Consider the following 14,451-nt stretch of genomic DNA (forward strand, 5'->3'; position numbering starts at 1 on the left):
CACAAGCTCAATTGATGGTATTTGCTGGTGTACACGTCCAAGTGTTTTCTCTTTGAACACCCAAATTCCTTGAAGTATCCTGAAAGTATATTAAAAAGCATCCAACTTTTCGAAACATCTTGGTATATCTGACAGCCAAATTTGCCTTCAAATTTTTGCTAAAATAGCAGACAATAAACGGCGAACGTAAAAATTTACTCCTACAAATATTTAAAAAAAAAAAGGAAGAAAGAAAGAAATTTAAAAAAAAAATTAAATTTGAGTAATATCATCTATAATTTAAAAAAAAAGCTTTTCATATAGTATTAATAAATATTTATTACGCATCATTAAGAGAAAAATTTTCATATAATTAATTCTCCGTAAAAATTTATTTGAAATTTAATGTTAGGAATAGCTGTGGCAATTCACCTTTGGAATTAAGTTCTTAAGTTTTATTATGATAAAAAATATAGAGCCACTTTTATATAATATAGTATATATATATATATATATTACTGATATTTTGACTGTTTAATTACTTTTGTCATATAGTTTATTTATAGCATAAATTTAATCTGCTTATCTTTATTTTCAGAGATTTCTATTGGATGAAGAAAAGCATGTTAAAACTCTTTTAACGAAAGTGACAGGTAAGGGAAAATATAAATCTAGTATATATGTTTCTATTTCTAGAAGGTGCGCTATCAGATACATGTGTTTAAAAAGATGTCAGTTTTTTCCTCCATCGTGATTTATATGCGATTACTACGCAGCTATAAGTGAATATTTTAGTATATTAGCAATTGTTAGTTTTCTAGAATTACTAGCCATTTTCAGGCTTTGCCGGGCTTAGGTAAAACTAGAAACATGCTTTTGAATTCGTGAATCATAGAATTAAAATTGAAATTAATATTACTCTTTTAATTTGTAGAGATTTACTTGATCTGGTAACGTTAATTAATCCATTAACTCTAACAAACATCTATTAACCCTTTCAAATGTAGCGAATTATCTCTACTTTGAAATAACGACAAATTCGTGATTAAAAATAACCGTTTTATTTAAACAGAATTTAGAACACAACTCGCGGTGATACAACTAAACAGAACAGTCAAATTTAAAAGTTAAACGTGGAAGTACTACACAATTAATTACTATACTAACAAACACTACACAATTAATTACTATACTGGAGCTGGCTCACTACTCTAGCCAAGTGTTTAAAATTTTTTAAGTGTCTTCAGCGATAGAACACAAGGCCGAATAATTGCAATTATCAGAGCTGGCAGGAAACTAACACGTAGCTTGCATGTGATGACAAAAACATGCTCTGTCTTAAAATCCAAAAACATCAATTTAAATACTGGCTACTCATTTGCATTCAGGTGAGGAATATGGAAAGGAGAAGTTATAGTAAAGGCTGAAATTATAAATAACTGGTTCATTAACATAAAATTACCCAAAAATTATCATATTAGTTATTTAATTATCAAACTGTAATCTTAAAAATTATCTCAATTTTATCTAACCAATGTAACTGATCGCTAATCAGACAGAGAATTTTTTTTTTTACTGCTTTCGTGTCAGTCTTTGCTTTGTTTTAGAGTTACTATATTAAGCAAAATGTTCGAAGGCAGCCTGCGCAGGTGGAGCAATGTCTTTATGAAGAGTTTACGAAGGTAATCTGTTTCTCATTTGCGTTATAGATAATGAATAATACAAAAATCCTACGTTCATTCAGCAGCCTAATTCCGACCCCGTTCCGTTGCTTTCCTTTACTGTTGGGACCGATAAATAGAGGACCATTAACTATTAATTATGTTTATATTTCTTAGTTATACCTTCTTATTTTATTTCGTTGCACACATAATGCGTGTCTCTACTACTGATCTTCTATTATTGCAGATAACTTTACGAACGAGAAGATAAATCAAAATTTATCAAAATATAACGTTTTAAATCGTAACATAACTTGAGGTAATTTCCTTACATTTTCTATTAGCGTTTGTTTTTTAAACCCCGTTGACCGTTTTATTTTTATTTTAATTTTTTAAGAGAGGTTGGTGAATTTTGCGAGATTTTGAGTCAACCATGAAGTTTTCTACTCTGCCCGATTTTTTATCTTAATACGAAAAAAGTATGTTTAGCCCCACGACGTCTTGGTTTAGCTTCACATGTCTAAAGATGATGTAAAAAGAGGAGGAGATCTGTGAATTATAAACTATGAATTTACATGAAATGGTTCCTTTGACTTCTTGTGGACCTTCCAAGACGGGAGGTTATCGAGGTGGCGTGAGAAAATATTTTTTCTTTCCCTTCCCTGAGTATACAAAGTCCTCTTAAGGAAGCAGTAGTTGCTTAGGACTGATTTTCCACTTCCTGTGTATGAAGATTTACATATGTTATCCTCCTGCTCTTGAAGGAATAGAAAAGCGTATCTAATTATTTTGTTGATTGCTTTGATGAAGAAAGAATAATTTGGTCTGCACTTTTGCTTAATATTGTAAAACTTCGCTTAACGAAAATGGTGGAGAAGAATAGCATTGAATCGGTGATTTCAGAAGCCAGTCAACCCAGATTCTTTTTAAACCTTGTTTTCTTTATTTTTTCTTTTGTGTGTGTATGTGCATATGTGTACGGGTAACTTCATTTTTTTATTTAAAAACAAGTGCATGTGATGTATTGTGTCATTTGATTTTGTAGATGAATCAACTTTATAAACTAAAAAGCAGATAACTCAAAAGAATCTGGAAAACTTGGTATTAAAAATAAAAAGGGGGCTGATAGCTAAAATATTGTGATTGTTTATGAAAGCTTCTGAAGTGCATTAACCTTCTAACCCAGTGATGGTGAACCTATGGCACGCGTGCCACAGTCGACACGCAGAGCCTCATCAGCCGGCACGCGGGTAAAATATTATTTCCTTAATCAACAATCACAATGATATGATGTTGTGTAATTTAAATAAGTGTTTTATATAGTCTGTTCTTGAACGTTTCACTTACTTATCGTATAATGTGACTGGCATAGGGCCTAAGCCTAGATATAAGATTTTCGTATATCGCCATAGAATGATATACATACTTATTGACCCAGTTTATGACGTTTCAGTTGTTTGGGCCAATCATATTACTTGTTATTATAGAGACATTAGGTATTTTTTGAAACAAGAGAAATGAAAAATTAGCAACTGCCTTCGCGGGATCGAACCACGGACCTCTGAAATACCGGCTCAGTGGGCTGACCACTACACCACGAAGGCACGCTAGGAAGGCGGGAGAAATACCTTATATTATCTGGCAAAGAATACCCGAAGTTGAAGCAGCTAATGTTTGCTAAAACGAATTCAAATTTATTACAGACTGCCGGTGACATTTAATACTTTCATTGTTAAATAGATTCCACTTTCCAAATCTAAGCATTTTGAGATAATTTATGAATAATTCTAATTTAATATCTTAAACGGAATGGCACGCGGCCCCAAAAAGGTTCGCCACCACCGTTCTAACCTATCTCCAATTTATAATGGATTTTGAATTTTAAGGAATGTTTGAATTGAACATACTAGTTTTATTTTACCCATGTTTTTCAGTAATTTGATTTGCATCTTATGAAGAAAGCATCATTTTTTGATCAAATTAGAATACTGTAGAGTTTGTATTAACCAAACGTTCTGTATATATTTAAAAATATGCAGTCTGAAAACTTCACGTTACAGTCTAATACTTCAAATAAAAGTTTGCCACTAAAAATTTAAAAAAAAAAAAAAAAAAAAAAAAAATGCGATCTGATCAGTTTTAAATTCCAGCTTAACACTTGAAAAAATTTCAGTTAAACAGTTTCAGTATGCCTGTTAGTTTAGAATTAATCCCCAACAATTCAATTTGCAGAACAGAAAATCATTGATTTTGTTCAAAATAGTAATGCCAAACGATGTTATTGTATGGCAGGGAATGGCTATGATATTTTTCCATCATAAACTTACGCAAAGCGAAAACTTTAAATTACCCGTTAACTGACAAACTTTTAGATAAAGAAAAATATATTATTGTTAACATTCATGTATTTTTTTACAGATCCTCATTTCCTGGGGAATATGGCAGTTGCGAACTATTTTTTATGACAATGTTCAAAGTATTCCACATGGAGACCTCAACTGCGTTTAACGCATTGATTTATAACGCTTGTTTTGTAGAGGGCGCACTTTGGGGGGGGGGGTTCATAAGACGTAAGAATTCAAAAAAGTGTAAAATGAATTGTCATTTACATTTATATATATAAAAAAGTCTAAACCACCCGATTGAAATTAAAGTTAGCATTTCGTGCCCCAATATATAAACTGTAAAATAATATGACCTTCACGGCAGGCAATGAGTTAATAAAGAAAGGACTAAATTATTAAGATGTAGCTGTGCATTTTTTTCACTGGGCCGCTTTTGTATGAGGCTCGCAATAAATACTTCCACAAGTGAAGTGATAACGATATTTTTGTTTTGCCGATATTTTTGTTACTTTGCATGATGAACACGCTATAAACAGGTATTTAAAAAAACGACAAAAAAAAAAAAAAAAAAAAAATTCTTTTTCTTCTTTGTTCTTTGTTTCTTTCTTTTCCTTCTTCCTTTTTTTTTTTTTTTAAACAACAGAAGTGTTATTAGTCTGAAACCTCACTTTTTTGTCCATATCACTATCCAAATGTTACTACCAAAAGTGAATATATATAAAAATATACATGCGGCATCGTAAATAAAAGGATGCTGCTTCCAAATGTTATCTGCATGTATTATTTTTAAAGAAATATAGTGAATAAAACATTTAAAAAAAATAAAATATAATCATGTCTAGAAGCTGCTGAAAAAATTATCAGTAAAGACATAAAGTATGCTTATGAATTTCATTTTTTGGTCTTTGTGAAAAATTGGTTCTAAATTTCTTACTTTATCATATATATATATATATATATATATATATTAAAAAAAGTGGTGTACGGCAATAGTTAACATTTCATCAGAAATTCTAAAGATATTCGATATAAAATATTTTTAATTTCCATGCGCCACTTTGTTGCCATTTCGCGAAACGTAAGGTATTTTAATATCTTTTATATTTAATCTGCCTGTTATTGATTAGCAAACAAAGCGATTTAAAAGCAAGAAACTCAGTTCTTTATTTCTTTTATTAATTACCAGCTGGATTAATTACACTTGTTTGATTTATTAAAAGTGTTGTGTATTATTTTACTTTTTGTAGTAACTGTTTAGGCGGCTGGCCGATAATTGAAAAGTGAAACAGACAGCAAAACTCGTTTAACACGAAAGTGGGGTTCGAGAATAATAGCCCTTTTGGGCTAAAAAATTTGTGGCATTGTATCGGGAGCTCTAAAAATATTCTGTTTTTAAATAATTTATGATTTTGCTATTGAATTTTATGCTGCGTATGTACGAAGAAAGTGACGCTAATAATAAAGCTAAGCAGACAGATAACCTTGTGCCAAAGGAGTGAGCTCGAGAGCTGACAGATAAACTACGAGCTCAACGCAGCATAATAAACCTTACCAAACCCACTGTTGCCATGTTAAAATCTGAATCTTTTCAGATTTTTTTTTTTTTTTTTCTCACGGTTAGGTATCCATGAGTATCAATGTTTCTAAATTTAAAAGAAAAAAGATCGAGGATTTTTTTAGATCAGAGATAAGCTTGCCTTCTAGCGGTTACGGAGTTTTTATATTTAATTCGCTATTTAAAGAACAGGGAAAGAAATGATCCTAATAATACTTTTATGAGGTATTTAACTGTAAACTATTATTTGTTATATGCATTTATCATTACTCTAGCTTTTCAATGTACTTAAACACGTTACAGCAGTTGTAGATTGATGAAAACGCCTCTTCTTAATCTTCTTGGACGATTGTTTTGATATAAATAACAACCTAATTAAATATGTACAGTGTAAGAGGATTACTTGTGATTCATAAACGCTCTCCAGTCCTATTGTATTATGCTATTATTAAGCGTAAAGCGTCGTGTGTCTGTCCTTGCATTTGGAATGTCGTGTTTCTTTGACAAGCTGACCCGCAAGGACGGTGTGTTTTTCCTCCCCGCTTTTTTTTTTTTTTTTTTTTCTGTTTATACACAAGCAGTTTTTAGTGCAAACGGCGAGGGACAACGGAAATAAAAATTCCTACAAGGTTAGTGGGAAATCTGGAACTGCCTTGAAAACTGGTAACTGCAGAAGATAAATGTTTTTCAATATAATAGTTTCCTTATCTTCGGGTAAATTGTTCATCTTTTATTAACGAGAATTTAATTTGCATTGAGTCGTTCATCCATATTTTCTAAGAGACCTCCGAATGCCATTGGTTTTGCTCAGTATAACTATGTAATTCGTAAAGTAACTTCGTGTTCGTTAATGGCACTACCGCAGTGTCCTGGAATGGATAGGAGCTGTACTTCCATTTTTAACGTTTGTTTATGAAATGTGTATTATAAATCCTTAAGAACGTAAATATTCTCAGTTCTTCTGTTATACTAATATGTATCTTTATAATTTTCGGTTTCTGCCGAATAATATCCCTTAATTGCGTTTTCGGAAGTGCTTTTCCTGTCCACTTTAGTAATGCTGCTAATGGAGTGTTCACACGAGAGCTTTGCCGTCACAAGCAAGGACCAAATGGGGTTAGAATTCTAACCTTCTTTGTCACAAATGGCAAAGCCGAACTCCATTACTCGAAAACTAGACCTTGCTATGTGACAAAAATTGGCATAAGAATTTTAATTGTTTACCTTTATGCCAGTCTGCAACAAAAACCGGCAAATCACAGCACAGAAACCACGAACTTACATTCGGTTAATGATTTCATTGAGTTGCACATTCACGCATGTGCAACTTTAACTTCCTTGACTGACTACGACTTAGTTCGTAGCCAGTCAGTTCTATAGCTGTGAAGGTTTCACGCTGCCTTACGCGTAAATTCTCTGTGATTTTCTATCTCTTGCATGCTAAGAGGTATTTGCAAGTTAAATTGTGAGGTTTTCAGACACTTTTCTTAAATAAGCAGATCCCCATCTTTCTTTTGACTCTGAAAGTATTTTAATGTTTCTCCAGTGTTGGTGAGATTCTTATTAAAACATCTGCCCTTTAAAACGGTTTCATTGCTGTTCACTGATATAGGTGTTATAGTTATTTATATTAAGTGCTTTCACTTAACAATAAAGAAAAGAACATTTTTGATGCGATCAGAACAAAGCTGCTGTAGGTGCTAGATCTGCTCTAGAACTCGGTATACAACGGTATGTTCTTAAGATTTTGAGTCATTAACATAAGACAGAATAACGATTATGAGAAGAACATTTTAATTTGAACTGTATTAATTATTATTTAGAATATAACATCCATCTTGAACGTTAAATGTTTTTAATAAGTCGCAACAATTCTTGAGTGTATATCAATCTATTTTTATTTCAACAGTCCAATCATTTTGTATTCTGTAGAAGAAATCTACAAAAAGTATTCTCAGACATAATGTGGGATAAAAGCAGATAGAGTTAGAATTTAATTTAGATAAGATAACGACTGCTTTGTAATTTTGGGAACGCAATCGCGCCTGAGGGAGATATGCTTTTTCAGAACACATCTGAAAAGGAAATGGTTTGTATTTCCTTTATACATAGGGGAAACCCTGAAAACAGCATGACTAAGAATCCATCCGGAAAGTGTACGTATATTTTTACCTATATTTTCCTCGTTCATTGTAACTTTAGAATAAATGGTGCCATTAAATTTTTATCATCGAAGGACAAAGAAGATATTAGATTCTTACTGCTGCATTAAACGAGATCAATCTGTCTGAATAATACAGAAAATAATCACGAATTAACTTGATTTAAGGTTTTGTCTGATCGACACTTTAATGGCAGTCAACCATTGTTTCCACCCAGAAATTTAGAGAGATATTTGAAACGTGAATATTTATTACTAAGCATATTTCTTTCATTACAGTTTTATCGTTACTGTCTTCTTGAACGTTTTAGAAATAATATTAAAGAGCTAAAAGAAATTAGATATGTGTATAACGATGTCAAAAACGCAAAAATCAAATTAAACTGTAAAAGACGATAAAATTCAATTATTCTCATTGAACGGAAACTGATTGACTATTTAAGGGAAACAAATCTGTTTCTGTTCAAATAACAATAATTAAATCAGGCGATTACGTTTCATCTCCTCCATTTGCAAGAATTTTAAACCAGATTGAATTAAATTATTATTAAAGAAATCAATAATTGAATCCTTGCTCAGTTTCAAAATTATAGCTTAAATTAGCAATAACCCTTTAATTCTTCATTTTTCATTTTAATGTTGGTATTTCTTCTAAAAATAGTAATAACTAATTCTAGATTGCATCATTTCGAGATTAATCCATATCAAATCATGATTTATCACATCTATGCAAACACTTTTCTAGAACATTATTGCATCTATCTATGGAATTTTTAGGTGTGTTAACGACTCACTGATTGATGCTATGACTACTAATTTTATGCTGTTCTGAATCCAAATGAAACATTGCTCTTGATCTCTTCAATATCCAGAAGTGAAAGAAAATTCCCATCATCGTTCTCTTGCAGTGCTTGTTCGACCTGGGATCGAATCCCGGCGAACGGGCTGGCTGCGTGGTTGGTTTTCATGGTTTTTCCCAGGTCCAACGTGGATACGACCTTAAAAAGTCCAGTTTACCTTAAAAATTCCTCCTCAAAAGTATCCCACCCAATAGGCCGATAGCCCTCGAGTTGCTTTGTCTTAATTAACCTAACCCTCTTGTAGTGCTCCGAAAGTAATCAAGCATAGTATTTATAAAGTGATAATCAAGATACGGCTGCATCATTTAACGACTGCATAAAAGATTTAATGCATCAGCGATTCGAAAGTCAATTAGAATTCTAACAGCTAGCTTATTTGCTGTCAGCGAAATGTTTTCCTCTTCGTCTGTAAATTCCACAATTGATGTATGACAGATATTTACCCATAGTAGAACTTCATAATTATTTTCTTTGTATCATAATATGTTAAAAATTTCAGTCACTTCGGTGAAACAAACTCAAATAGTGCTATTGATTTTAAAACTTTGCATCAAGTGTTTTATGAATAAAGTAAGGTTTTAATTAGTGCGGCTAGAAATACAATCATGTAGAAATTGCTAATCGGCTTTATTATTATTTTGTAATATTGGATATGTAATGCTGTTTTCTTAAGTACTGAATTTAAAAAATGTTGCATTGTTTTATGAAAATATTAGATTAAAATTTTATGGCATTAGAAATTTCTGTTTTACTAATTGCGTTTAATAGACTGTAGAATTTTAGTATTTTATTTAGGGAAGATTATTAACACGAATAGTTATATTTTTAACTTATAGTTTAAAACGCCTTTAAATTATTTTAAGATTTAATAATTATTTTCAAAATGAGGAATTAAGGGGCTATATGAGTTACAATTCTCATTTACCTATTTTTTGCCTTTCATTGCTTCATTACATCTAGTCGACAGGATTAGATGTAATGAAGTAGACTTCGATGTAATAATGTTGTAGAAAAGTTGATAGCATAGGTGGTGATCCATAATGAAGAGCAACTTGGCAGCCGAGGCAGATTAAATATTCATGTTTATTTTTATTGGCATTTGCGGGCTACAAATGACTTCGCACTCTAATTATGCCTGTTTCCAAAATATTTACATTTTTAATAGTGCTGTGATCAGAAAGAAACAACAGGGCATCGTTTTAACGGCAACAAAGGTAGAAGCAAAGTGCGTAGTTATCCAGTATGTAAGCTTTTTAAGAAAAAGGCTTTGGTCTCGAAATTTTGAGTTGCAAATTAGCTATGTCATCATCGTTATGTGAAAGTAATTTAGAAATGACGTAGTTCAGAAAAAGTTATTATACACAATTTAAAGCAGAAAGAGAAGATACACAAATTAAAAGGAGGAATTACGGGGCTGTTGCTAATTTAAGTTAAAATCTTGAGTTACCGATTTTTTAATGTTATATATATTTAAAACGTCTATTGGATTGGATTTACTTAATTTAGAAAAAGTAACAGAAGCTTGTCTTCCTGAACTCTATCCTAATTTTTAAATAAAGGTGAAATCCGAGGGTCTCGTTCTTCTCTTTCCCTATTACCAATGTCCCGAGATGATTTTAAGTGCTTTCGTGGCATTTACGGTCACAAATATCCGTGCCTTACCCGAGAGTCGGACTCGGACCTACTGACGTTGAAAATTGTCAGTTTGCTTTAAGTATTCTTTGGTAGCCCCCCCCCCCAAATATGTTCATTAAAGCATTATGTTATTTTGTAGCCGATGCACCCAAGTACAAATGCAATACAAGCTGATGCATCCAAGTGCAAAAGTATCGGCTTTTATTAATCAGCGTTCCAGCTTATATGCTGAGGTATTAGTTTTACTTATTAATGATTTCTGCCCACTTTTATGCATTCAAATCACGTGATTTGCAGCTGAGTGCCGTGCATTTCAGTATAATTTTCATATGGAAAAGCAGTAATATCTTGATTATAGCAGTAGATAACTTAATGGTTCTCAGATTTTTGATTTTTCAGTGTACATTTCGTAACGCAAATAAAAAATCTCTGGACATAACGTAGAATATCTAAAAAAATATGAAACAGTGAGTTCTAAAAGTAAACTTCGGCAAATATTGTTAAAACAAGGCTCTGCGTTCCAGCTGAGGTATTAGTTTTACTTATTAATGATTTCTGCCTACTTTTATGCATTCAAATCACGTGATTTGCAGCTGAGTGCCATGCATTTCAGTATAATTTTCATATGGAAAGGCAGTAATATCTTGATTATAGCAGTAGATAACTTAATGGTTCTCAGATTTTTTATTTTTCAGTGTACATTTCGTAACGCAAATAAAAAATCTCTGGACATAACGTAGAATATCTAAAAAAATATGAAACAGTTGGTTCTAAAAGTAAACTTCGGCAAATATTGTTAAAACAAGGCATTATGTCTGTTTAAAATGCGTTTTTTCGTCGTCCTCATCCTCCTTCTTCTTTTTCCTCCCTCCCTCCATTTTGTAATAAGCATATAAAATTGAAAAAGATCTGCTTCAAAAATTCATCCACAAAGCTAAAAAAAACTGCAAAATCGGCCGCGAAGTAATGGAAATCCCGTCTTTTTTAAATGCAAAATTAATCCACAAACTTTGTAGTCGCGATGTGTGTCGATCAATTACTTCTTTCCCAGAATGGAATAACAATGCCATTTAATTCATAATTTAAAAAAGGAATTTAAAGTTTGAGTAAAAATATAACAAGTCTCAGAATGGTATTTAATTTCCCAGTAAGTTAAAATGAAATTGCCAGGGAAGAGATGGCCTCGTTTAAAACTCAAACGTATAATGTTAGGAAATAAATAACTGCTGAATTATATAACGCGATATATAATTTTAACTACGGAATTTCTAAGTAAGAAATTCTAACGTTAATGTCAAGGCTATGAAAATAAACAAATGCTGCCTCACTGCTTACATTCAACTGTTCGATTTTGATTATTCTGTAGTTCGAACGTAGTGCCAAGCCTTCTTATTTGTTTAAGTCTGGAAGCAAGAGCAAAAGTTGATGGTTTTGAATTCTCTCATTCATTGTTTGCCAGGTGTTCTTGTGAGGGCTTGTATCTAAAATCTCTAATTTCCGTTCTCAGATAATTATTTTAAAAGAAGAATGCATTCACTTTTGATTTGTATTGCGTTATTTCTTTTACGATATACTAGAATTAGAAGTACTCATTAAAAATTTTGAAAAAAATGCGTTATTGTGATTTTAATATGATAGATATAATTAAGCTAATTGACTTAAGATGAAGAGCTGATGAAATTTAGGGAAACAGAAAAAGTTTGAAAGCGTTGTTTTAAGGATGAATTTAGTATTTTCTTACCAGCTAATCGGAGGCCCACCAGCGGCCGAGCGGTAAAGACGCTGAACACTGGTAGTTCGGTCCGAGGTTCGAATCCCGCGAACGGGCTGGCTGCATGGGCGTTTTCGTGGTTTTCCCCATGTGTAACGTGTATACGAGCCAGTTTCCCTTAGAAAGTCCTCCACGAAAGGCATCCCTCCCCTTAGGCAGATATCCCGAGTGCGCTTTGCCATAATTAAATACACACACACACACACACTTACCAGCTAATCTTTGAATGTAATTTCGAGTAATTCAAAAGTAATTCTGATTCCAGATCAAAGCAGAAGAAAAGAGGGAGGCTTCCTGTTTGTGGCCATATCACAATTCAATACATATGCTTTCTGATATAAAGATGAATATTTAATCTACATTTTAAGATGGAAAACATAAATGTATTTAAACCACAATGACTTCCCTTCCAAAGCTTTGTGATTATAGATTGAATTTATTTTTGTGTTTAAAAATTTTATTATTGCCTACAAGTTATATTTATTTCGCTGTTAAAAGTCAGATGGAATACAGATTTTAATAACGCCATCTTCGATGACTCGGAATACATTCCGCGAAAACTGTTCGTCATGCATTGAAATGGAGTATTCAATCTCTAAATTAAAACTTAAAAAATATTCCAATTGTTGATAACCTTTCTGCGGCTCAAATGTACGTGTAATTGGAAGACGTATTTATTTATGTATGTCCACCAAAAAGAAAGTAATCCCAATATGTATTCGTATAATTAATTATAGGGATGAAGAAACTGCTGAAGTATAGCTGCTTGTTAAACTATTAAATTCACACTTCAGTCTGACTTACGTATGAAATAAAATAAAATGCAGTCTAACTGTAATAAACTGTATTTTACACTAACAGTGCCTTGTGCTAAGAATTTTTAACAATGTCCTTCATTTTTAGTAAAACAGTGCATATTCTGCTGCCATCTTAACTTATATGCCTCTTGGTTAATAGTTTAAGAAGAAGCTAATGTATTGTAACAAACTTTCTGCAAATGTTAAACATAAAGACGTTATTTGTAACTATAACCAATTCAAAGAAAATGAGGGTCATGTGTATATGTATTTATTATAAGCTAGTAAAATTTTAAAAGATGTCTAGTTGAAAAAAATAAGTATAGTAAAATTAACATAAGCGATAATTTAAAAAATTAAATGAGTCTTTTATGCATTATTTTTTTTAAACGTTTAGTTTTTAGAAGTTCTGCAAACTAGACTTGGTGCATATGGAAATGGGCATTTTACCATAAAATGTCTTTTGTTGCCGTTCACAAGTTTTGGAAATCCTCTCTTGGAAATACTATATCTTGATCTTAATTGTCAGTATTCTAAATAAATTTTCGCTTATGGTATATGTACAAGCATCGGTTAAAGTGTACGCTCCGAAATCAACTGATATTTATCTAAGCTGGAGGAAAACATGTGTTAAGTATTATTAATTAGTAAAATTTTGTCTTCACCAAATACCTATTTAATTCTTCAGTTAAGTTTATGCCCTATGTCTAGGAATATGATTACATCTTGCAAAAGCCTCTAAAGAGTTAAACAAATATCATCACAATGTTCAACACTTTTGTGCTTTCAAGGAAACTTTTTCGTGAAAATTATATTTTTATTTAAAGGCGAATGCTTCGGACCAAAGATTTAAAATGTCTCAGAATAAAAATATAATTTTATTTAAGTTATGTATGTTTTTATTCCTATTTTACCAACTATGATGGATATTTTTCTCTTAGGATCATTACTCTTTATCTGTAGAAAAGTACCTGCCTGCGTATATGCATCTAGGGAACTGAATGTTTAGTATAATTCAAAGAGAACAAAGCAGGGCTTCTGCCATTCGCATCTAATGGTACCCATTCAAGCACGGAACTCTGGGGAAAAAATCGAAACTGTTTCCAACAGCAATTAGGTTTCTGCACTCTGCAATTCCCTTGCGTGGCCCCTTAAAACGAAACCGTAGTCGTCATGAAGAGGGATGGAACAGCCCTTCGCCTTTTATCCCTCCCTGATGTGGGTACTATTTTATTCTCCTGCAACCATCCCCAAAGGTAACCGATGTATTTAGCTCACCTTTCGCGAGACCTGCGCGTGCCAAAATGAACTCCCATCTATAAATTTCGAGGACCAAAGGCAGAGATCATGAGGCTAGGTCAGAAAAAGGGAGAGGAAAAGAAAATCTCGAAAATGCTTTCGAGATGTTTCTCCCATGATTCCACAAAGAAAGGCAAAATTTATCAAGAAATGCGTTGGGTAATATCAGATTGGGTTGAGCACCATTTTTCACATAAGATGAAGCTGCGATGACTATACTTCAATTCCTGCAGAGTTTTGAGATTTTGTTGTCATCTTAAGTTAGTGTATAGTTTTCCTCCCTTCTTTCCAAAAGACCTCGCCTCTTATGAGGAAGTGATTCTGCCCAGAAGAATTCTCTTTCGTATGATTTATGGTCACTTCGTACCCTAGAAATTCAAGGCTCAAG

General features: G+C 32.4%; 1 protein-coding gene across 5 annotated transcripts in view; it reads left to right on the top strand.

Moving 5' to 3' along the window:
- Window positions 1–14,451, top strand: part of LOC118195463 (uncharacterized) — a 189,133-nt gene that overhangs the window by 69,270 nt on the left and 105,412 nt on the right. For all 5 annotated transcript variants that reach the window (XM_085807143.1, XM_085807147.1, XM_085807144.1 and 2 more), the window contains one exon: window positions 578–632. The gene's annotated coding sequence lies outside the window, so the exon portion shown is untranslated. The remainder of the gene's footprint in view (window positions 1–577; window positions 633–14,451) is intronic.

The sequence above is a fragment of the Stegodyphus dumicola genome, chromosome X1 (assembly GCF_044657685.1).
Source record: "Stegodyphus dumicola isolate Sdum_Otavi_A_Nest chromosome X1, ASM4465768v1".
NCBI classification, from domain to species: domain Eukaryota; kingdom Metazoa; phylum Arthropoda; class Arachnida; order Araneae; family Eresidae; genus Stegodyphus; species Stegodyphus dumicola.